At 39.4% G+C, this 19,639-nt stretch overlaps 1 non-coding gene across 1 annotated transcript; it reads left to right on the top strand.

Moving 5' to 3' along the window:
• Positions 1-19,029: 19,029 nt before the first annotated feature.
• LOC116097263 lies at positions 19,030-19,092 on the top strand. Its single transcript, XR_004121309.1, has one exon. It is a non-coding gene; the product is annotated as a U7 small nuclear RNA (small nuclear RNA).
• Positions 19,093-19,639: the final 547 nt, after the last annotated feature.

The raw sequence follows: 19,639 nt of genomic DNA, 5'->3' as shown, positions 1-19,639 counted from the left end.
TGGGGAAGTGCCTCTGTGAGATCCAGCTGTGGGGCATTTTCTCAATTAGTGATCAAGGGGGTTAGGGCCCCTTGTGGGTGGTGCCATCCCCAGGCTGGAGGTCTTGGGTTCTATAAGAGAGCAGGCTGAGCAAGCCAGAGGAAGCAAGCCAGCAAGGAACATCTCTCCATGGCCTCTGCATCAGCTCCTGCTTCCTGACCTGCTTGAGTTCCAGTCCTGACTTCCTCTGGTGATAAACAGCCATGTGGAAGTGTAAGCTGAATAAACCCTTTCCTCCCCAACTTGCTTCTTGGTCATGATGTTTGTGCAGGAATAGAAACCCTGACTAAGACAAGCCTCAAGAGCAGCCCTATCTACCCTCCATAGATAATTACAGTATCTAATATATGCATGTATATTAATATATATATATATATATACACATACATATATATAAAATTTTACTTTGATATCTGGCAAAAATACTAACTTAACTGGTCTTGTTTATGATATAAAGTTTTCTTAAAAATATTTTTAAATCAAAGTTTTATTTATGTAGGTAAGTGCCTCTACATGCATGTAGAGGGCAGAGGCCATCTTGTGGGAGTCAGTTGTCTCCTTCCACCATTAGAATCTAGAGATCCACTTCAAGGCATCCAGCTTGGCAGCAAGTACACTTTACCCTGCTGAGCCAATCCTAAAGTGTTTTTGTCTAAGAAGTGATTTTGTTGAGTCTAAGTTTCCCATCCCTCATTTCGATATCTTTGAAATCAAGGTACAGCCAGCAATCCTTTGGCTTCTGCTGCCTCTGGTAGCCCCCTTACCCATGGAGCAGTGCCAAGCAGCCATATGATATGCATTCAGCCACTGGCCTGGCCAAGCCTACTCTGCAGCACAATACATGCAGGCTTTTTGTCACATTCTTCTCTCCCTGAAGCCAAACCTAGGGGACCCTGGGCTCAAAAATTCAAGAGATGTTAGCATTGAACAAGGCTGCTGAGAGACAAAGGAGACTTACTGGGCGATGACTACGCAGGATGAACATTCATCACCATGAACACGAATCCATAAAGGCTTCTTTCTTACATGGGATGGGAAATAGTGGAGAAAATATTACACGTGGCAGATGTCTAAACAAGTCCTTTCAACAGCTGAAAAAATATAATGTCTAAGACAAGAAGGCATCGTGGAGCAATTTAGTTGGGAAAAATTTTTTCCCAAATGTTTGCTAAGTGCACTACATTTCCTCTCTCTCTGTTTCTCCTTTCTAGCTCTCATTGAGAATAGACAGTAGAGCATATTAACTGAAAATGGCAAATACAGTTATGCTACAGCATTTGCTCTGTCCAATCACATTAGGGCAATGACAGGCCTGTGATTGGACAGGAATAGAGAGGTGGAGCTAGAGTTGGAGAAGGATAAAGATCAGAGGAGTAGGAGGAGGGTGATCATCATGGAGACAGACGATGAGGACAAGTCTGACCCCATGAGGTTATACAACCAAACAAAGGTCTTTGCAAAATAGATTAATTGGGTTAGAATATTGTCTTTATTATTTGGTTCAGAAATTATTGTATTGGTATCTTGTAAATTGTGTTTTTATCATTATATAAATCTGATTGGATATTAAGGCTTAAGAGTCATGCTTTACTTACCGGGTCTTGTGCAAAGAGTTGCATGTGAACGAGATGTTTTTAATAGCTGGGAGAGAATAATAAGAGCGTCCGGGCAGGAAAGCGAGTGCAGGGTGGATTCACTTTTTTAAAATTCCCTCAACACAGTTAAGTTTAAGCAAAAGGTTATTCAATGAATGGATAGCACAAGGCACAATTTTATGATGTTGGACACAACCGAGTGGCACTGTTAAAATCTGTCTGTGGTTCAGAAGGTCAAGTTCAGTCTCTGGCTGCTGGAGTGTCACCCAAACCGCTGTGTCCTGAGCCAGACAGGAAGCCAGTGACCAGGCTCACCTTCCGCTCCCCTCTGCATGTTCTTTTCCTTCTCCTTTCAGCCACGTCTTTCCATCCACACCTTCTGCACGCAACGATTCTCTGAATCATTACCAGCGGCAGAGCTCTGCAGAGAGGAGGCTCTTGCACACAGCTCTGCTGGGTGACCCTGCGGAGGAGCACACATGTACTTCCTTCTGCTACAGTCTTCACGGAAGAACAAAGCCGGAAGAGCAACTGACTGACGCTAGAAGGCGTAGCCCACAGAGCCCGTCAGGGTGCACTGAGAACTCCTTAGAGCATCCAGGTCTCACACACTTGTAATAGTTGGTGGATTTGTGGGAGGGTGGCACTCCATACCCACCAAAGCTACTGTCAGTTGGTGAACACATGGAACCCCTTAGGGACACTTCCACAGATAATGGGGTTCAGAAAGAGCGAGCCTCCTTGCCAAGCATCTCATCTTGGAGATGGACCTGGCCAGATGGAGAGCACCTGGTGGGCACAGCACTCTGGGTAATATATTATGAAATGCTGATCTATTTAATTTCACCGAAATTGGAAACAATTTGCCAGAAATATAGCTACATTTTATTATACAATATGAAGTCACAACCACAAACACATATGAACAGTGGTTCCCAAACTTACTCACGTGGGCGACACCTGGAAGTCATGATATTCTTCTCAAAGTACCATAAATATTTATATATTTTAATAACAAGTCAACTGAGAACCATGTTCTATTTAAAGCTATGCCTGTGTGTGTATAATATAAAATCACTACCATGAACACATATGTCCTCACAACTGAAAAATTCAGCTGTTTCCAAGTATTTTAAATGAGGACCATTTACTATTTGTTCATATGTGCTTTTCCACTGCCGACCTGACCAGCTACAAAACAAGAGAGAGATTTAAGAAAAATGTATGCATAGAAGCTTTAAATTCAGAGGGTGCCTACTCATTTTTCTTTCCTCTTCCTCACCCTCTTCTTCCTTCTCCTGATGTCTCTTCTCTTATTCCTCCTCTTCCTTTGTTGCTTCTCTCCTTGCCCTTCCACCATCCTTTGGACAAAGCAAGGCCAATTTCCAAAATCCCCAATCATACTGGTAAACTGGTCATTTTGTACAGAATCCTCTGAAAAGCATCCGTGTAGAACAAACCCCTAATGTACTATTAAAGATGCTGGCCTAGAGAGACCATGATTTGCCTGAGGTTACAGAAATAACTCATGAGAAGCTTGAGGGTAGACACTGTCATATCTCACCCACTAAGCCTGTGCCTTATACAAACCAGGTGGTTTCTTTCAAATGGAGGCTGGAGGAGGTTGTACAAAAGAAGATATACGACATACCTGAACAGGCTCTGTTAGTCCTATATCCTCAAACTAAACCCTATTAAGACCTAATATCTGGCCCCTTAAGTAAAAGTTTGCCCATCTTTGCCTCAATAAATAAAAATGTTATATTGGACAGTATTTCCATCAGAAAGGCAAACACATTTTATTTCATGCTTCCAGTCTATTTATTTGAGAAGAGGGTTCTTGTGTCAGGGATGTGCAAGAGTTAATTGTATGTCAATTTGACTGGATTAGATATTTAGGTATGCCCATGGGGATGTCTCTGGAAAATATTAGCATATGAATCAATAGACTAAATAAGTCAGATGAGCCTTTCCAGTGTAATGGATATTTGCTTAGCACTTGAGGACCTTGGATATAATAAGGTGGGTGTGGGGAGGATTCACAAACTCTCTGCTTGACTTCTTGAAATGAACCATCTATCTCCTGCCTGTGAAGCTCTTGGCTCTCAAGCCTTCAGACATGAACTTGGATCTATCATCTCCTCCACTCTTAGGCCTCTTAACTAAACCATCATCTATCTTGGGTCTCCAAACTGCAAAAATAGATCACTGAATTTTTTTATCTTCATAATGGTGTGAGCCAAAAATAAGCAGACGAGAGACAGGTCAATCCATTAATAGGTAAGTAGGTAGGTAGGTGGTAGGTAGATGATAGATGGATAGATAGATAGATAGATAGATAGATAGATAGATAGATAGACAGGCAGATAGACAGACAGACAGATCGTCTTCTTTGGTTTTGTTTCTTTGACTAATACACGATGGTCTAAAATTACTTTCAGTTAGCAACCTTTACATGTGTAGGTGGACTGCCTTCTGCATACATACCATGGTTATCAATGATGGTTTAGATCATTAGAAAAGACTACAATATTATTTACAGACTATACTTTGTATAAGCCTACTCCTTGCACATTTCTTAAAACCTCCCTTAAGTGTGGTCACCAGAGGGTGACACACATTCCCATGCTTGTGCTAGCCTCTACTTGAAAAAAGAAATCATGTGCCTTAATTGTACAAGGTCACACACGTCAAACAATTGCCCTTACTTTACATTTTGTTTTCCAGTTTGCTTCTACTACCTTATAGCAAGTTGTTGTATCTTTCTGTAGCTTCCTCTTCTGAAACACAGGCGGTCTGCTTCATAGAATGAATTGATCAGCCTGCAGCTTTGATCCAAGGTCTGGTAAAGAAAGCCGTACTGCCTCTGTCAGCCACCACTGCTGCTGCATTGGTCTCCCCTCTGCAGATGAGGAGACTGAGGCTAAGGACCTTATGTAAGACCACTTCAATGACATTGTTAATGACACAAGTTAGTTCATGGCAGAATTGAAATTGGAACTAAGCACTCGCCACACTTCTTTGTCCCTGGGTGGAGAAGTTAAAGATGATTTTTAAATTTTCTTCTTTGTCCTTGTCTTAGTTACGGTTTCCATTGCCTTGAAGAGGCACCATGGCCAAAGCAACTCTTATAGAAGACAGCATCTAACTCGGGCTGGCTTGAAGAGGTTTAGTCCATTATCATCATGGCAGGAAGCATGGCAGCATCCAGACCATCCATCCAGACAATGGAAAACGATGACAAACATGATGCTTGAAGAGCCAAAAATTCTATATCTTGATCCAAAGGCAGCCAAGAAGGGACTAGAATTCCACACTGGACAGAGCTTGAACATAGAGTCTTCAAATCCCATCCCTACAGTGACAAACTTCCTCCAACAAGGCCAATCCAACACTGCCACACTTCCTAATAGTGCCTCTCCCATGCGCCAGTCCTTCAAACACATGGGTCTATGGGAGTCATTCTGATTCAAACCACCACAGTCCTTTACCCTCTGATCTTAAATGATGGGCATGTATGACATCAACAATCAGAAAACATTAAATTGCATAATATTACCTTAAAAACAGAATGTAGAAATTGTCACACACAAATGTCTCCTTTTACATTTAGAGTGCTAGGCATTACACCATGGAACTACTGTCCCTTTTACCTTCTGTATATTGTGTCTCCCATATATTTACCTCCAACTGCACTTCATTTCCTCAACAATAAACAATGAGCCTTTCTACCGCTTAAAATATATAAAATGCCGTCAGAAAGCGTTGTTTCAATTCTCTTAGCAGTGTTTGCAGGTTATATTATTATTCCTAATAGTATGCACACTTTATTGCTATTAGGCTTTTAGGAATTTAAGGTCATTTAATAAGTAAGAAGCCAAATCAAGGATCAAGTCCAAATGTTCAGATTCCAACTGTGTTTTTGTGTAATTCCCCTGTCTTCTTCATGTCCCACTTGACCATGACCTGTGCCTCATCCACACTGATGATCTGACCTATGAACCCTTGATTTCTCTAGCTGATTTCACAGTGCTGTGGCTCACTCTTCTCTCATGTTTGATAGGGCCCATTAGATGCACAGCTTGTTTTAAGTGTGTCAAATAGAAGCTTTTCTTATTCAAATATTGTTCTTTCCTGTGAAAACATTAAGTGGCCTTCAGGGATTAGCTATAATAAACAATTTTCTTTTCTTTCTTTCTTTTGTTAAATTTTTAATTAAGTAGTTAATTAATTAAACTAGAAGTACCAAGGAAATGGGTGGACACTAAACACACATAGGATACAATTGTTTTGCTACCTGTGTATAAATATACCCTGGATGAGTAGCCAGGCAGCCAACAAAAACAGTAAACTGGCTCTTTCTGCTCTGGTGTGAATTTTATAGACGGAATATTCTGAGCACATATTCACTGCTATTTAAAAAAAAAAAAAGCAGCATTATGCTTCAATCCAACATTTCCGCCCCTAGGACTCACACCTAGATTATAATAGATTGCTCGAGCAAAAGCTTATATGAAGTGATGTTCATTGTTGTTATTTAGAATAGCTAAAATTATAACAACTCATATGCAAAATAAAGTGCTATCAAACAGAAGATGACATTTCTTGTGATGGAACACTGAGCAGCCATTAATATCATGCTATAAGAGACAATTTAATAGCGTGGGATTTTTCATCATTTGTTATTAAATTAAAAAGAAGCTTACAAAACAATATTTGAAGTGTGTTCCCAATTTTATTCTGTTTCTATGAACACAGAAAATAGATTGGATAAATAAACACTAAAAGGTTAACTCTGTGGTTTCTAAATGATGGAATTATGAATAATTTAGATAACTTATTTGTGCCTTCTTATCTTACCATTTTTATAATAAGCACTATTTTATAATCAGAAAAAGATATGCATAACAAGAAAAACAGTGCAGACATGAGAAAAGGCTCTTACATCCTAAGATTAATTTAAATAAGACAAGTTTCGTTAGAGTACTTCTGAAAACAATATCACCTGTACATATTCACAAGGCCCCTACTTTCTGCCGCTGTAGCAGACTCACACAGCTGACTAAAATGCACAAGGAGAGGGTGACGCTGTGGCGTTCAATATTCAAGTTTATTTTAGTAGTTTATTTCAATTTAAGACCTTCACAATTATGGTATAAAATGCTGCCTTTTAGAAGAATTTTAAAAGACAGAGAAGTTACCAGTCAGACTTGACTGGATTTTTTTTTCAATTGTTATTCTGCATTCTTCACCAATTACTCGTGTTTCTGTGTTACATAGACTATGGGTCCCAGGGACTGTGGGACATATGGGTCTATTATACTATTATAGTACTGTTTTAGAAAAATCACCTCGTTTGTAACTTATTAAAAGAAGTTCTGTTGTTACTTTTGTGTGATAAATTTAATTTGATACCTATCTGCACCTCGCACCTCTCTTGTCCGTGGCTCTCTCCAGCCTCTCTGGCCTGGGTGCTGAATGTGTTTTATTAACTGTGCATGAATATAGTCATCTTTTTGGATATAAATCAAAAGTATTCCCATCCTTCCATTAACATTATTCTTCTAATCCTGCTTATGTATCATCTGCTGAATCCCTCTTCTAGCTCATTAATAATGTGACTAAACAAGGCTAGCTCCTGTCCCTGCCATACCATCAGAAACTGCCTATATCTAATAGATTACCATTCATCATGACAGGTGCCTGCATGGCGCCAATTTTTAATACCTGTGACAAAAAGTCTCATTCCAGCCAACTTAAATCTGTTGCATTAGTAATTTTGTGAGATACCATACATGATTTTGTAACATTGAGTATCTAAAGTCTGATGCCTCATTCCCTCCTCACCATTCTGAGTTCTTTTTTCTGTCATCACAAGTCACCTAATTAAATAAGACATTATCTTTGGCTGTTTGTTTTGTGTTTTAGCTCCTGCTTTTAGTCACTGAATCCTGTCTTCCTGTCACTCTCCCTAAGGAAATTTTACTACTGCCAGTCACTCTATGGTATGGTTCTCATTCTGTGGGTCAAGACCTTTTAGGGATCGCATATCACATACTTACATTATGATTTATAGCAGTAGCAAGATTACATTTGTGAAATAGCAATGAAATGATTTAATGATTGGGGGTCACCACAACATGAAGAACTGCATTTAAGGGTCACAGCTTAAGGAAGGTTGAAAACCACTGCTCTGTGGTATCCTCTCTCCCTCCCTTCATCTGAAACATCCAAGACAATTTCTCATCTTCCTAACTTATTCTTCCATGAGTCCTTCCAAAATTATCCACCATTTTCAGCCACAGCCCCACACTCCTGCCCACTGCCTCAGAACTAAACACTCTCCTTTATAATCCCAAAGCTCCAGGCATGGTTATAAACGCGTTAAGCCCAGCAAATGTGTAGGATTCAGAATAATGAGAGATGCCCACCCAGCTCCTTCATGTCTGACTCTGTTCTCACCCACACACTTTAAGCCAGGACGCTGTGAGATCGGGTGTGGAAACCACAACAACTGTTTCACTACTTGTCACCGTTTGCTCTTTGTTCCCTCTCCATGCCAATTGCATCAAGAGTTAAATCTTAGACTAATAAAAGTCACATTCCTAAGAAAGATGACCCTGTTTCCTTTCATTTTCCTGACTTCCTTTATCTAGCAATTTAGGTTCTGAGTTCAAAGGTTTTCCCTTCTGGGTAAATGAAAGCCATGTTCTGATTAAACAATCAATTAGTGAGTAGGTTTATTTTTTAATTGACCCCCTAAATTCGTGTCCAACACTGCACTATACATGCTATAGATGTATTTTCAAACTGCATTGAAACCCATAAGGAGATCAACTGAGTGTCATAAAATCAATTTGGTAGGTCATCACTAGCATTAGAAAAAAAATCAGGTCATATGATATGTGTATTACTGGATCTAGATGTCATTTGTGTTTTTTAGGGATGTGTCCCAGTTTATAAAAAACAACAATATTCTAGACAACCTAAAAGAATACAGGCTTATTTCCTTATGTGCAGAAGTGTGAAACTTGTGCACAGGGAAGCAAATGGTTGTGTTTTTATCTAGCTCAGCTCTGGTTTACAGGCAGGTTTGCCTGTGGGTTTGATCCAGGATCTTTGATCAGTCATATGGTACTGTGGCTGGGACTACTGCAAGTGACTGAAATAGGGATTCTGTGTGAAGAGAATTTTATTAAAAAAAATAATAATCATAACTGTCTGACAAGTAATGATTGAATGGAGTGGATACATGTTTACATAAAGATTCCAAAAAGATTTGCTAAAACTGATTACATGAGTAAGTGACGTCTGTGGTCTACTATAATGAAACTCATGAGCTACAGAGACCAAGGCTCTAAGGGGCCTTCCCATCCAGGCACACCACATCTCAGCCTTCATGGATGCTTCCTTTCCTCAAATAGCCTCACTGTCATTTCCCATAGTGTCTTTAATCGAATGCCACGAGTAGCATATAGCACCATGATTGACCGTTCACCTCCATGTCATCTACAGGACTGCCACACTACAGTGACATCATTTGATAGTATCTTGACTTTTTTCCCTATCACTGTGTCTACAACAGTCCATAAATACTCACTGAACACATAACATCCAAAATATCCAAAACATCTGGATGCTACAACTTGTTTCCTATTTTGGAATAGCATTAGGGTGATTGAAGTTTCGGTAACAAGGGATTTTTACTTTTGCTGATCTATATTTCCTAGAAAGTGCATAAATAAACAATATCTTATTTCAAATGAGTGACAAGGTTTTGCTTCAGAGGAATAAGCTTGGGCTCTGTTCCTCTCACCTCTTGGACACATACCCTTTCCTAACTCTAAAGCACCTCCTCAATTTCAACATGAGAAGTGTGACAGTCTAGCAAAAGCCTTACTACATCATCACCTTTCCCTAGGAGGATGGATGGGCGTGAGCAGAGGAGTAAGCTGCTCATGATGAAACGAAAATGATCATGCACACCTGAAAGAACAGTCCTTTAAATGATTTAAGCTCATCATTTCATAGAGTGATAATCAAGATAACTTACATGCATTTTAAATTTTCAGAGTTCATTTCCTTTTGAGCTCTTTTGGCGGTCAATACACTTGTGAGCAGTGGGTAGAAACTCCTAGGAAATGTGCTTTGTGCCAATCAGGCCTGACTTTGAAAGTAATTTCTGGGAAGGCCCCAAACCAACCGTGGGTGTTGGAACAGGGACCTCTGCTTTCTGCTGTGTGTGGAAATGTTCACCAACATCAAATTACTTGATCTACAGAAACTTCCTATGGCTAGGCCAAGCTAGTAATCACCACCACAAACAGGCGTTTTAAATGATTTAATGTGATTTCTGCCCTATCACACAGCTGGTAGCAGAACACAGACTAGATTTCAGGATTATAATTCCATACACTTCCCCCTCAAATATATTTTATTTGAATTCAAACAATAAGTAAAAATTTTATAAAGTACCCATATAGCCGTATTTTGCAAGGTTTTCACAGGTGTATTTTATAATGGGATGATAATGCAGAGGTCAGAATTCCGCATCTTTCTCCATTTCCTTCTTGAGGTTGATTCTGTGTGCACAGACTGCTCTCCAAAAGCCTGCCAGCTTGGCAAGCTAGAGCAGGAGAAAAAACTGCAGGTCCACCACATGGCAGGCCAGCATCCTCTCTCCAGGCCAACAGGCCATTCGACTAATGGACTTTTGTAGTTCATAATTAAATAAAGAAGTCATGTAATGTATGTTTATCTCTTTACTTGATGGAATTTTGGTCTCTTGAGCTACCTAAGGTATGTGTGTCATAAATAAAATTCTAAATATATTTTAAAAGCCTGTAACGTATGTCTGAAGTAGAAGGAAAATTCCCATTTAGAGAAGAGAAAAAAAAAGACCTAGAATTTAAGGAATTTGTGTGTTGTTGTTGTTTTTCAAAAGAGAAATAAAACCCTGATGGTTTCTTCTCCCTTGGTCTCTGCTTTGACAGTTGCGGGTATGACAGCCAGTATCCCTGCATCATTATGACTGATACTCATTTAAGGAGTAAACAAAAAGTGCCATCCCAGGATGCTCTCCTTCAGAACACCTCTGTCTCTGGATCCAGTCGCCACATTACTATCATGACAACAAATGAACTAATGACAACATCTGCTGAATCTGGCATTTGTCCATGCACGTGTCACCACTGCACTGTCCTTAGCTGAGACTTTTATTTGATGTAGTCTAGTTTCTTCATTTCCTAGTCACCAAACTGAGCTTAATCTAGTCAATACCGACAGAGAAGCTGTCAGTTTTAATGGCTCCTCATCTGATCTTTGGTGTTTAAAGAACATATAAACCAGATATTGTCTTAATCTCAATGGCTGGATTTTTTGATGTCATATTAATATTCCAAGACCGTTTCAGCTGTTTGTTAAAAAAACTAAGAACACTATGGAGTTTCTGATGTTTCTAGGAAATGTAAAATAGATACTAGCTGATATTTGTGACATACATTTTATGCAAATGGAAGAAGCCAGTCAGGAAAATTATAAACTCTTTTATAAGTTCCTGAATGACTTCAGAACATATTTGATATATTAACCAGTTAATATTATGTTCTCTATGAATTACAAATAATCTTAATCCTTCAGATGAAAGGTAAATAGTTCAACAAGAACCCACTTTCCACTTTTTACTTCTAATAATAAATGTGTTTTAGTAAGTGTAATTAGAGATGATTTTCCTATGACAGGAGAAAAAAATCATTGACCTTTCATAATAACAGTTTGTGAAATTCTGTAAAACAAAGAAAATTAGGTTTGCTTGTCCACTGGCATTCAGATGCCAAACAGACTCGTAGATTACTTCTACTTACCATTTGGACAGTTTTCAAGTGCCATATTTGTATCTATGTGTGATGTTACCATCGTAAGATTGGTGCATCATCTAGTTACTGATATTTAAGTATCACTTGCAAAACAATCTAGAGTTCAAGCAAAGTGGCTGTATTATTATAATCACTTATTTTTAATATGTGATCATATACACGGACAACACAAAACCCAACATTCCCATCCACACTGGATGTTTAATAAAAACTACTTATGTGTATAGAAACCCATTCTATAGCTACTCTGCCCTCCACAAGAGCTTCAGAAAGTAAGTGGGTGGCCAATGTTGCCCTCTAGTGGTTAGCATGCCCAGGTGTGTCAGAGTACCCGAGATCCCCTCCTGAGCTGTACAAGAGACAGACAGGAAGGCAAAGTTGTAAGCTGGTAACAGAAACCGTAATAAAGCATATGTGGTATAATTTGAGTGGTGAAAACTGGTTTCATTGTTATAGCATTGTTATAACACCTTTTCTACTAAGACTATACTCAGCACAAAGACTAGCTGGACTGAATTGATGTAGTTAAAAAGAAACTTTTGTGGAATATTCTGAGAGTTATAAATAATATTTTATTGTTTTAATATCGATGTGCCCTATGTAATTTGTGAATTCACATTTTCATAGCATGAGAGCACATTGCTTGACTGCAATCTTCATCTTCTGTGTGTTCTTATTGCAGAAGAACCTTCTGCCATCCTTCTGGTCCTTTCTCACTCATGGCCAGTGATTAGCATGGGCTCCAGTGCCATCACTTCACTCTGCATGATTCCTAGGGAGGTGCTAACACCATATTTCTGGTTCAGGGATAAGTATCCATAAACCCTAAGATAGGCAGAAATAGAATTCTTGCCCTCATGGCAACTTGCTAGAATATTCTACCTCAATGGTTCTTAACCTGTAGGTCACGACCCCTTTGGATGGCCAGCAACTCTTTCATAGGGGTCACCTAAGACCACTGGCAAACAGAGATATTTGCATTATAATTCATAACAGTGGCAACATTATAGCTATGAAACAGCAATAAACATATTTTTATGGTTGGGGGGGGATCACCATAACATGAGGAACTGTAGTAAAGGGTCACAGAGTTAGGAAGGCTGAGAGCCTCTACTCTAGCACTTCTCCCCCTTCTCCACATTGTCTATTCGTCATCAAACACAAAGCCACAAGGGATAGCACAGCTCAGATTGAACTCAGCGGATCTATCTGTCACTACATTGTAGGAAGCTAAGCTGTATGCACACTTCGCAGTTTAGCATTTGCCTTCTGAAGTCAAGATGAAACTAAAGTTATTCACTATTCAAAACTTAAAAGGTGAAAGGGGGCTAAAGTATTGTCACTAATAAAGCTGAGAGTAGTGGCACATGTACAGGCTCCAATACTATTAACAACATTGGCAAGAAGTTGGCATGGAGCTATGCCCTGGCAAATGCTGTGTGCCCTCCAGCTGCACTAGCCGTAACTCAGGAGAATCTAATTTACATTACTCAGCATTAGACCTGGAAAGACCTAGCTCATCCATCAATGGTCCAGACACCAGCAGCATTTGAGGTGTAATTTGAAGTTGATGAACATTTGCTGTCTAGGAAATAAGGCTATTTTCTCTCTATACAAAAGAATTTGCACCTGTCTATGACAGTCAGAGCCAATTATGGGTAAAACTCTAATTTGTTTATGGTCTAGACTCCTAAGACAATAATTCCCGGCTGGATTACTTTTCATCCTCAACAGTGAGAGGCTCCCTGGCCATGTAAAGGCCTCCTGGAGGTCACTACATATGTATCCAGCGCCATAGATTTAACGCCCATGTCTTCTATGCCTCCTTTCTCAGTCTTAACTCCTACCTTGAATATTCCACTCACTAACCATCACCTACAAAACAACATTTTTCATTTTTCATTGTTTCTTTCACTGTTGGATGATAGATAATGGTGATAAGTTAATAAAATAAAATATATTCAGCATTGGTGGAGTCACTTTTAAAAAGCACATAATTCTCTTTGTATAAATACACCACAGTGGGATACACTCTTTAAAAATTTTTTTACTTAAAAGCCAATGATAAAATTCAAGTGAAACTTCATGGAATAGATATTTCTCAACAAATAAGTGTCTTGGATTTTTCAAATCGCACCTATCTTTACAATCTTTGTTTAAAGAGCTATACCCTTATATAGTTAGCCATTTAGAAAATACTCTCCCTCAACTGTAGATGTTTAAGTATACAAGCTTAAGTGATCAAAATCTAAGTGTGATATCACTACTTCTCCAGAAAGACTTAAATTTTTATGTCAAATTATGACTAATAACCTGAAATTACTCATTCTGGAAAGAATGTGAGAAAGCTTGATCCTCTACACACTAGAGAGCAAGTTGGTACAGCTTTGATTGGGCAGAAGAAAGTGAAGTATAATCCATCCAGCATTTCTAACCTAACACAAATACTTGTGCTCAGGCAAAAATCCATCTAGAATGTTCAGAACAACACTGATTGCAAAAATCAAAAATGAGAACAGCATGTTGGCTTGTACAAGGGAGCAAGTGTGATACATTCAGGTAGTGAAATAGATAGATAGATGGGTAGATAGAAGATAGATAGGTAGATAGATGGATAGATAGATAAATACAGATGATATAGATATAGATGATACAGATATATCAAAAACCATGGCAGAAAAAAAAAAAAGAAGGAAGAATATGCTACAGGGATCAATTCACACAAAACCAAGCAAAAACCAAGTATACTGTTAGAAAGCTAGAGTCTGTTTACTGGGTAGGAGAAGCAACAGAAAGAATGAAAGGGGCTTCAGTCATTACTATTCTATCTTGATATTTTCTTTGGCTTGGTTTTTGTGCTGGAAATTGAAACTGTGGGTGTGCACACGCTAAGCATGTCTTCTACCACTGGACCACACTCCAAGCCCTCTTCTTCATGTCATGGCTAGCATGCTCATTCTGTGAAAATGTTTCAAGTGATATACATAAGATATGCACCCGTCTCAGTGTGCATTTTGCTTCCACATTGTAAGCTATTCCAAACACACATTAAGTCTTCAAAAGTCTTAGAAGTATAATCTCAAAATAATGAGTTTAATTTCTTGTCATTCTTAAGTTTTATCATTCAATCTATAAACAATTAGTGATCTATTCATCAAATTTACCAAGTTTTGTGATTAGTCATGTAGTATTTTACTTTGGAACCATGAAAGTGTAGTCGCTGTAATTATCATTCTCAACATAGTGGCATTGTGAATATTAACGTCAATAAATTTATCAACAGTCGTTTTCATAAACATTTCAAGTCAATTCCCCATATGAAGCATATGCAAAAATATTTATGAAATAATCACATATTAGTGTTCACATATGTTGTTCTCATGTCAGGACAGAGAAAACATATAGAAGAAACAAAAATTGTTTGGGTCATAGCTGCTAACAGCCAAACTGGTGCTATCAAGCATCTTGCCAAAAACCATTAACAGATAATCCTGTCTGCTGATCCCTGAGTTGTCAACGGGAGTTAAGAAAATGAGGAGTAACTGTGACAGACACATACTGCAGCCAGTAGACCAGGTGCTAAAACAAGACTGGGTTCTGTCCTTGCACCTAAAGCAGCCTTAACACTTCATACTCCTTAATGCGTTTATCCATGTCATTCCACCCAGAAATAAACGCAGTTGCAGTACGAGGACACAATCTGCTTGAAGATTACTGATTCTCAGGCCTGGCCTGAGAATAATTCTTTTTCTTTTTATATGAACATGTTGAAGAGAGACTGTTTTTCCACTTGGCTGCATCCCCTGCATCCCCCTCTGCATTGCTGATCCGCCCTCAGTACCGGATGCTCCACCCAGCTACTCTGAGACATTAACACACACTGTCAGATTCAGGCTGGGGAGGGGGTGTAGGGTGGGATTTGAGTCTTACATTTTAGATGCCGCAGGTTTATGGCTATTTTTAAATAGCAAGGCTCTAGATAAGGAGAAAAGAATCACTCTTCTTTCTGTTAACTTGTATAAGTCACAGGATTTCAAAAATGTAGGGTGCATACATAGGTAGAATTCAAAAGGGGAATCACAAACAAAGCCTTGCAAGCAGAACACTTTGAAGTCAGGTGGCTTCATGAGATGAATAGGGACGGGTGCGGGTGGGGGGTGGGGGGAGCAGATAGTTGTTAGGACGATTCCTGCCAAACCAAACAAACTCATCATGGTGTTGGGGCCAGCTTCCGGAATAAAAATGTTCACAGTGACAGAGCATGTATTAAAGTGGTTTCTGCATGTTGTACAAATGCTGGGCCTGGAGATTAAAGGGTAGATAGGGAAACTAAAAGGATATACAGGGCTTGCATAATGAGGAAGATTTACTGCTACTATATCCTAGACTAAATCAATATCTGGCATACTAACCGAGCCAGATATCTAGAGAAAATGATCGCGCTTCACTTCTTCACTGTAATGGATTCTCTTGCCATCAAGTAACTTGAGCCTACAGATTGTATTTTAAAAATTCTCCAAGACAAAACTCTGTTTAAGAAGGTAATATGTTTGTTGAAAACTATAATACCTAAAGCCCAAAGACACTTATTTTTTCAGGTAACTAAATGGCTCTAAAAAAAATTCTTTTTCTTATTGGTTACCTTAAAGAAGCATGCTACTGTATAATACATAGGATTTGATTCTAAGGAGTCAGACCTATGCCAAGGCTAATGTGTTCGGGTAGCCATTTGGAAAGGAAATGAAAAGACATTAGTTCATGATCAAGTAAAGCATAGGGGACCCTAAGGAACCCCGATGAAGTGGCGGGTAGTCAGCAACCTCCTCCAGTTGGCTGAATGCCCACCTTTAAAAGATGTCAAAGGCACATAAATGCTGGACCTAGCCCACACTGTTATGCACATAAACGCTGGACCTAGCCCACACTGTTATGCACATAAACGCCGGACCTAGCCCACACTGTGAGGTCTGAACACTTTTCCCTGAGATTTTAACTCCTTGCTATTTACCTTCACTTCCTTGTTCTTTCCCATCCCACCTCACTTCGCTCTTCTTTATCTTTTTTCCTCCACCTACCCTGCTGTTTAAAGGGCTGAGTTGAGAAAATGTCCTCACTTTGTGCCAGGAAACTGATGAAATCATCACCAGCCACATCTTGAGGTGACGTAGAGTCTCTTTCTATATATTCTAGAGCAGTGGTTCTCAACCTTTCTAATGCCAGACCCTTTAACAGAGTTCCTCTTGTTGTGGTGACCCTCCCCAACCATAAAATTACTTTGTTGCTACTGTATAACTGTAATTTCACTACTGTTTTGAATTACAATATCTGATATGTAGGATATCTGATATGGGACCACCAAAGGAGTCACAATCCGTAGGTTTTAGACACCCTCTGACAAAAATAAATAAATAAATAAATAAATAAATAAATAATCAGTTTGGAATACAACAAAACCCACCTGACCTAAAGCAGGAACATAGGTCAGGAGGCAGCATAGAATTTACTGCCATCCATACTTTGGGGGCAGCATAGAATTTACTGCTCCTCCACAAACCCTATGTGTACAGATGTCAACAGACATATTTTATAGATTCAGGAGAGTATGGTGGCTAGAACAATTTGCCTTTATATCACTAGGGTTCAAATCTCAACTCTGCCACTAACCAATAGCAGCACATTAGCGATGTTTCTGTGTGTTATTCCTTTTAATAAACTGGGCTAAGGACAGCATTGGACCACAAAGAGGTTCTGCGAGCAATCATGACTGTTACTGTGTTTAAGGGATGCCTAGGATCTCAGAAAAGTGTTAAACCTGAAAACTTTGAAGAGAAAGACCAAAATCCACAACTGTCTAATCAAAGCAAGCTTAATTTAGATATACAGCCAAGACTGGCCAGACAGCTGGCTATAGAACCCTAAATCAGGATTTTTGAGAGCAGCCCTGGATGTGAGGAAGACAGGCTTATATATATGAGGGGGTAGGGAGCTTCCAAATAGGGGATTTGGGTGGCAAAATAGGCAAAGTTACAGGAGCAGAACATAAGCTTCATAAGGTAGTCGTAGTGACCTGAAACAAAGACACGATTGCCATCCCTGGAACAGGCAGTACAGAACCATTTGTAGTTAAGGTTACAGGTGAGGCATACCCCAATTCTTAAGAAAGAGAGGTTTAATCATAAACAGGATTGAACTAATTTGTTTTTACTATAAGATGGCTTTAAAGCCTAAGATGGAGACAGGCTGATTCTTCAATAAGCACATTTCTCATGGTGTCTATGTGAGTGGCCACTTATAGAGACATATCATGGGGGCTCTGGCCTAATGAATGGTTCACTCCATTAATGGATTCAAAACTTAAACAGAATATTGTGAACTAGTAGAACTATGGACTCTGGTTTGAAGAAGAAGGCATGGGCAGTGAAGGTTGTCTTTGAAGAGCATACCTTGCCTTGTCCCTTCCGATTACAGTTCCACTCACCTTCCGGTCGACCAAAAGAACGTATGGTTTTCCTCCATACGTTCTCACTCACATGATGCTTCTTTCTTGCAATAGGCCCAAAACGTTCAGCCAACTAACCACAGATTAACCCTTTGAAACTGTAAGCCAAAGAAAATCCTTACTTCATACAGTGTTTCTTTCAGATATCTGGTCACATGGCTGAGCAAGGGACAGCACAACACAGTTCCCACCTCTGAAGTAGAACCAGCAGGGTGTGGCCTCCATAAGTATCGATGGATGTTAGGTGTAAGGCTTGTTTGTAATTTACTTTATGTCCTCTCTGCCAAGGAATATCCTCTCTGCCAAGGTTAATGACTCCATGATAATTAGAAGCAGCTCATCAGGAGGTGAGGGTTTGTCTAATGGTCCTCAGCAAAAATGGTAAATGCTGAGACCTTCAGAATAGCCCTTAAGACTGTGGGAAAGAACTCTGAAAACATGAGTTCAAGAATGTTTAATTCTCAACTATGCAAAAATATAAGGATGCATTATGAATTATGTGAAGGGCTTCTTGGACCTAAACAAATAGGCAGTTGCACTAGGAGCCAGCTTGTCAGAAAGATATTAAGGAAAGAGACAACCCTAACCCTAACCTAACTAAGTTTATTGTTTGTACTTCACAAAGGCAGGCAGATTCCTGAGTTCAAGGTCAGCCTGGGATAAACTAGATTAGGCCCAAGTGGGGTGGGAATGGTGATCTCAGAGCTGGATCCCACCCAGCTAGCTTATTGTCTGTGCTTATAAAGGTGGGCAGATCTCTGAATTCATTTGGCATAATAAAAAACATATACTTACTGCCTTCTTCTAAAAATTATACAGATTCATGAGATAATCAAAAGGGAACACAAAGTGATCAATTGAATTGATATGTAAATAAAAGACTGGGCTTGTCAGAGATAACTTTTTATTATTAATAGATATTTTCTTTGTTTACATTTCGAATGATATCCCCTTTCCCAGTATCCCCTCCGAAAAAAAACCCTATTCCCTCCCCCCACTCCCTAAGACAGAACTTCTTGAAGAGTGAACACAGCTCTTTTAGAATTTTTCTAGAAACTTTTCTGACTTTGGTTGGAATACCCATGAGCTATCAAGAGATCTTTTAGATTTTTTTTTCCTAGCAAGTGCTGAGCTGTCTGGAGATCTCTGTAGAGTTATCTTGCGCAGGACACAAGGCTGTCAGCTTGCACCCCACCTCACTGACCTCAAGTCATTCTTTCACCACTCCCAAACACCCCTTCCTCCGAACCCCTCTCCAAGTCGAGGCTGGTCCTTGGCAGTCACACAAACAGTAAGTTAATAGAAGCAGCATGCAGTTGTAATGAGTGGCTACACTTGCAGCATTAGAATTATGCTGAGCATGAAGAAGTCACCAATGTTAGGTTCTAATTCAGGCAAAAAGGCTGTGGGTAGAGTTTTAGTTTTTTGGGGGTTTTTTGTTTTGTTTTGTTTTGTTTAGAGATGGGATTTCTCTGTGTAGCCCTGGCTGTCCTGGAACTCACTCTGTAGACCAGGCTGGCCTTGGAACTCAGAAATCTGCCTGTCTATGCCTCCTAAGTGCTGGGATTAAAGGCATCCACCACTACTGCTTGGCAGTGGGCAGAGTTTTGTTTAAATTTGCCTAAATTAAC

Source organism: Mastomys coucha, unplaced genomic scaffold, assembly GCF_008632895.1.
Source record: "Mastomys coucha isolate ucsf_1 unplaced genomic scaffold, UCSF_Mcou_1 pScaffold18, whole genome shotgun sequence".
Taxonomy (NCBI): domain Eukaryota; kingdom Metazoa; phylum Chordata; class Mammalia; order Rodentia; family Muridae; genus Mastomys; species Mastomys coucha.
The sequence above is the reverse complement of the archived record's forward strand: the minus strand, read 5'-3'. Positions and strand labels throughout refer to the sequence as shown.